Raw genomic sequence first — 7,020 nt, 5'->3', positions numbered from 1 at the left:
TGGCTTACAAACCCTATCCTAATATCCAGCTATTTTTGTCCTTATTTGATTGCCCCTTAACCCCCCAGCTCTCCCTCGTTCTTTGATATTCCAGTTGGCAACATTGGGAATGTCAAGACATTAGTTGTTCTAATTCTGACATTAACTTGACTTGGGCTGCCAGATTGTCTGCAGTATGAAAGAGGAGTCACCAGGCTTAGCCACGAAGATTTACTGATTGGTCTTAAGGAGCAATGATGGAGCGAATGTAACAATGAAATCATGTGAGGGAGAATGGAAGGGTGAGAAGGCATTTCCTTCATTTACTGCTGCACACATTCATTACTCTGCAATGGGCACTTCTAATGCTTTACTGCACAGGGGATTTACAATTCATATGGATGGGTAGATGGAGAAAGTGTATTTAGGAATAATGATGTACATGCTATCTTATAGGCTTTCTTATTTACATATTTACTCATTTTCACTAGATGTACCCTTTGGTATAATGAATATAATGAATGAATGCATAAATATTGGTAAATCCTTTTTTTCATCCAGGTAACAAATTCAGGCGTATGGGGTATAGAACGCGCAGTCTGCTAATGTATACCATTTACCAGTGTTTCCAAACTAGGGTTCCTCCAGCTGTTGCAAAGCTACAACTCCCAGCATGCCCGGACAGCCAAAGGCTGTCCGGGCATGCTGGGAGTTGTAGTTTTGCAACTGTAAGAGGCACCCCGGTTTGGAAACAGTGCCCTATACAGTGGCATACTTTACTATTGGACACAATATTGAAATGGTGCAAAGCGAATACCTCATGTCTGGCTGTAATATTGGGGGGGAGATATATTTCTATGATGCTACTTTCCATCATGCTTGGTTTACAAAATGAAAGGTCGGTTCTGGGTTTTCCATACATCTGTTCAAAAGTCCAGAATTGGACTTTCTCAATGCAGAAAAAGCTTTATCTATCTATCTATCCTATATATATTATGTATCTATCGATCCTATCTATCTATCTATCCTATATATTATCTATCTATCTCATATCTATCTATCCTATATATTATCTATCTATCTATCCTATATATTATCTATCTATCTCATATCTATCTATCCTATATATTATCTATCTATCTCATATCTATCTATTTATCCTATATATTATCTATCATCTATCTATCTATCCTATATATATTACCTATCTATCCTATATATTATCTATCTTTCCATCTATCTATCTATCTATCTATCTATCTATCTATCTATCTATCTATCCTATATAATATCTATCTATCTATCTATCCTATATATTATCTATCTATCTATCCTATATAATATCTATCTATCTATCTATCCTATATAATATCTATCTATCTATCCTATATATTATCTATCTTTCTATCTATCTATCTATTCTATATATCTTACCTATCTATCTATCTATCAATCTATCTATCTATCTATCTATCTATCTAACTATATTACCTATCTATCTATCCTATTTATATAATCTATCTATCTATTTATCCTATATATCTATATATTATCTATTTTTCTTTCTATCTCTCTATCATCTATCCTATATATATATATATATATATATATATATGTATATATATTACCTATCTATCTATCTATCTATCTATCTATCCTATATATTATCTATCTATCTATCCTATATATATATTATCTATCTATCTATTTATCTATCTATCACAGATATATGATGGATAAATACATAGATAGATAGATAGATAGATAGATAATGGATAGATAAATAATATATATAGGACAGATAGATAATTAGATAGATAGATGGTAGATAGATTGATAGATAATAATATATATAGGATAGATAGATATTAGATAGATATATAATAGATAGATTGATAGATAATTGATAGATAGATAATAGATAGATAGATAGATGACAGATAGATAATAGACAGATAGATAGATGTATAAATTGATAGATAATAGATAGATAGATGACAGATAGATAGATAGATGATAGATAATAGATAGATAATTGATAAATAGATAGATAATAGATAGATAATTGATAAATACATAGATGATAGATAAATAATTAATAGATAGGATAGATAAATAGATAGATATTAAAAGATAGGATACTGATTAATCTTGGTTTACCAAATCACACACCCACATCATATATATATAATTTTCTTTCTTGCAGACTCCGTTAGAATGTTAGACTGTTGGCTTCTTAAATCCCAGCCTGGAAATGTAATCTGGTCTAGAGCAGCCTATGCACTAGATTTCCTGGTTTCCAGTCCATACTCCCATGAGGCTGAGTGGATAAACACTTAGTCAACACCTGGATTAAGATTTTAGGACGTTAATGTAAAACAAAAACGAGATCTTCACATTGTAAGCAGGAGAAGTGAGAGCCCAGGTGGGTGATTTCGGCACATATACACACCTCTCTCCCTCCTCGGATCTGTCACATTCTCTCCTGTACACACAATATATATATAGGTAGAGGACATTTCTTTCTCTGAGGCATAGGCCGTAATGTATTCTACATCCCCAATTATTCCCTTGCTGGCTCTTGCACACATAATACCAGGTTTAGCTTCCTTCTGATTCCACATGTACTTCCCCGAACGGGTTAATATACTGAGCTCGTATGTCCCCTTAGTCTGGGGCAGAAAAGCCCTCTGCTACACTTAATTAAAATGGTTTACCAGAGAGAAAAAAAGTTGTTTTTCTGGTTAAACTGAAATCCAAGTTGATAGCCAGCAGTCGGAATAGGAAATAAATGGAAGCTTGTCATAGGTTCTGGAATATATTAGGAATGTTTGGGGGATATGCAGTGGGGATGTAGTTCATAAAGTCTAGGTTTTTCCTTAATCCTCCATAATAAGTGCATTCTGCAGTACATGTGATTGAGGTTATTACACCGATTCAGCTCATTAGGGGCTCTGCATTCAATGTCCACTATTCTGTATACACTCCCACATTGTGCAGGCCTGGAAATCACTACTTGTGTGCCAGGCTGCACTCTACACAGAGAAAGAAATCATATATATATATATATATATATATATATATATATATATATTCATGAAAGTCTGACCTCGAGACCCTTCATTTCACCAATAAGCTCCAGAACCAGGACTTGGGCATTTTCCCTGCCACTACTTTTATTGTCCATCACCCACAGGCTGGTGGACTGCTTTGATCCCCCCACAATGAGGGTGCAGTGCCCAGTCCAGTCCAGCTTCTCCCATTAAGTACCAATAAAAAGAGGGTAGGTTTGGTGGGTTTCAGTCTGCAGCAATTTGCTTTTTTATGGTTCATTTCTACAAGACCGAACACATGTTCTTGTGAGCAGGTTCATAGATGCATTGTAAATCAAATGAAAAAGAGGCTTTTTATGAGTTTAGCAGGAAATAGAGGCACAAAATCAGATAGATCACTGGGTCTTATGGTTCTTATTTTCATTTCCCTGGGTTAACCCGCTACAAGCCGTGCCAGAAAAGACGCAAAAAGGCCAGGAACCATGGAACCTAGATGCATCTTAAAGACGACTAACCATTGTTCATTTAACCTGCAACATCTATTACCTGTTTCATACAGTTTGTAGCAAAATCAGATAGCCTTTTTAAATAATGAAATATCTATCTATCATCTATTATCAATCAATCTATCTATCTATCTATCTATCTATCTATCATCTATCTGTCTGTCTGTCTGTCTATCATCTATCTTTCTATTCTATCAATCTATCTATCTATCTCATATCTATCTATCTATCTATCATCTATCTGTCTGTCTGTCTGTCTATCATCTATCTTTCTATTCTATCAATCTATCTATCTATCTCATATCTATCTATCTATCTATCTATCTATCTATCTATCTATCTATCATCTATCTGTCTGTCTGTCTGTCTATCATCTATCTTTCTATTCTATCAATCTATCTATCTATCTCATATCTATCTATCTATCTATCTATCTATCATCTATCTATCTATCTGTCTGTCTGTCTGTCTGTCTATCTATCTATCTATCTATCATTTATCTATATATCTATCTTTCTATCTCTCATATCTATCTGTCTGTCTGCACGTTTCTTCTAAACTTACCTCAGAGTATAAAGTACAGCTGCCATCTTACTGATGCTTAGAACCTTGCCCAACCAACTATTCATTTCTGCACTGAGCACATTTATGTATTGTGTGTTTTTTTTATACTTGTATTGTTCCTGCAGTTTTTATTTTTCATTTTATTGGAAAATGATTTAAGGAAACTCCGACAATGTGGACGTCGGCATCCTGCTTGGGATGGAAAACAACCACTTTTCATTTCAGGCGGGTGTAATATTCTATGTAATAAATTGTGGCTCAAATTATTATCACTTTTTAATGCATAACTATTCAATTAGAATATTAGAATGAATTTTACATTTTTTAATGTTCCACCGTGATGTCACACATTTTTAAATTTTAGGAAATATTTAACAAATGTTATATATATATATATATATATATATATATATATATATGTAATTTAACATAAACATTTATATGTATGTATGTATATGTGTGCTTTTACGGAGCTATTGTTATCGATATATATATATATATATATATATATATTATACTATTTGTGTATACGTGTGTGTGTATATAGACAGTCATGTTAATAAATTATGTGTGCGTGTGTATAAATATATTTTATAGTTATGTTATTTTTTACGTATATATGTGTTTTTTTTCTAATTAATAAATAAATATGCATACCTTTATATGTTTGTGTATATCTCTGTGTTGATATTTTTGTGTCTGTGTTTCTTGTTATTTCGATCTTCTTTTCATCGGTTTTGTCTCTCTTTGGAGCTACCTTTTTGTGTTTTTATTTTTTGTGGTTTTTTTTTTGCATATAGATTAGTATTCTACCCCCGACACTGTGCATGGTACTGTGCGGTGGAGATTTCTGCATCCTTTCTATTCTGAAGGACAGAGCACAATCTATGTGCAGTATCCAGCTCCTGCACATGGCACCAACTATTGTAATGTACTAAAATCTGGAGATTTGTCGAATTTTTTACTTGATAACTTTGTTACAGTCATGAAAACAGAATAATATGTTATGTAATCCGTCCAGAGTTCTGTAAACTTCCCCTGTTGTTCTGATGTAGTATTATAACAGGACATTTCACATGGGGCTCCTTGGAAAGACCTTTTTTTTTTCTTATTTTTTTTTTTACTTTACCTTTAAATAATTTGACTTCACTGTTGACTCTCAGGATATTCTTGTAAATATAATTCGTGTTTATATTGGTAATATTATTTTATTTCATCCCATATCCAGAACAGCAATGATGCAAGGTAAATGAAGTGTAATATATACACACATAGAATTAATTGAAATGTTAATCACAAATGGAAGCCCTTTCTGGCTGCTCTCCCTTCCCAGTAAAATGTTTGATTTGCATAGTAAAATATATATATATCCGTTCATTCATTCTTCCTGAGATTTAGAGACAGTGAATGAATGGCACAATCCTCAGCCGGTTAATGGTGCCAACCAGCTCACTGGATTTGCTCTCAGTCTTTTAAAAAATCATTTTACGACTACAATTTGGAAGCTGTGGACGACATTATTATAAAATGCCCATTAACACTCCTGATATGAGACCGGGGGGAGCAGAGCAGGAAGAGAATACATTGAATAAGCTCTAATGTCTTCCCCTGTGCAGACAGACTACTATCAGTGCTGAGAGCATCCCTTCCTAATACACCATGCCCCCTCCCCATCCACCAGCACCTCCACCATCAGGTCTCCCCTACCATCTCCTCCTGAAGCTGGTGTCTCCCTCCTCTCCACCTCCCTCCTCACTTCCACAGTTATTCTCTATCTACCTAGTCCACAAAAGGTCTATTTAAGATCAGAGGTGGCTTATTTTCCCCCTATGATATATTCTCTGTCTGCCTAGCTCCTGACCCCAAGACCCTCATTAGTGATATCTGTAGGCCTTTTTAAGGAATAGCTTGTGCCTCAATAGCAGGACTTATTCCTGTAACAGGAGATCAACACAAGTCAACTCTGGCTTCATATGACATGCAACAACAATGTTGTGGTTGTAATTAAAAGCTTAAAAAGATATGGCAAATAATTTAGAGGGGTCCTTCAGAGCAGAATGTGGGTTATGTTGTGGTAGAACCACAGTAAGTGTAGCCTTTTATCCTACAGTATGGGAGAAACAGTCTTGTTAGCTTTTCAAACTGAAGCTTTGATGTCACATTGGAAGTTTTTATTTTAGTTTTTTTTTTTGTGTAATAAAATGTATTTGACACCCTGCAAAAAACTTACTGTCACATAACTGATGGCAATGCAGGTAGATCAAAATGAATATCTTATTTATGTTGTATGCTTATTCACTTTACATATAAAAGTGTATTCTGAAAAAATGTATTGGTGAATGTAACGTTTACTAATAAAGAAAGGTACATTTTGCCTATGAGTAATATGTTTCTTTATTTGGGAATGGCAAGTAGTTTTATGTGGATATGTTGACATATATCAGTGGTAAAAAGAGGATATAAACAATGGTATCAGTTGTGTTATTAGGTTATCTCAAACATTTACATAAAAAAGATAGAAGGAACTAAACCTGAGCAGCTCATATATGTGAGCTAGGCTTAAAGGGGTACTCCTGTGGAAAACTTTTTTTTTTAAATCAACTGGTGCCAGAAAGTTAAACAGATTTGTAAATCACTTCTATTAAAAAATCTTTTTCCTTCCAGTACTTTTTAGCTGCTGAACACTACAAATACTACAGACGAAATTATTTTCTTTTTGGATCACAGAGCTCTCTGCTGACATCATGAGCATAGTGTTCTCTGCTGACATCTCTGTCCATTTTAGGAACTGTCCAGAGCAGCATATGTTTTCTATGGGGATTTTCTCCTACCCTGGACAATTCTTAAAATTGAAAGAGGTGTCAGCAGAGAGCACTGTGCTCATGATGTCACCAGAGAGCTCTGTGTTACAAAAAGAA

The sequence above is a fragment of the Hyla sarda genome, chromosome 1 (genome assembly GCF_029499605.1).
Source record: "Hyla sarda isolate aHylSar1 chromosome 1, aHylSar1.hap1, whole genome shotgun sequence".
Taxonomy (NCBI): domain Eukaryota; kingdom Metazoa; phylum Chordata; class Amphibia; order Anura; family Hylidae; genus Hyla; species Hyla sarda.
The sequence above is the reverse complement of the archived record's forward strand: the minus strand, read 5'-3'. Positions refer to the sequence as shown.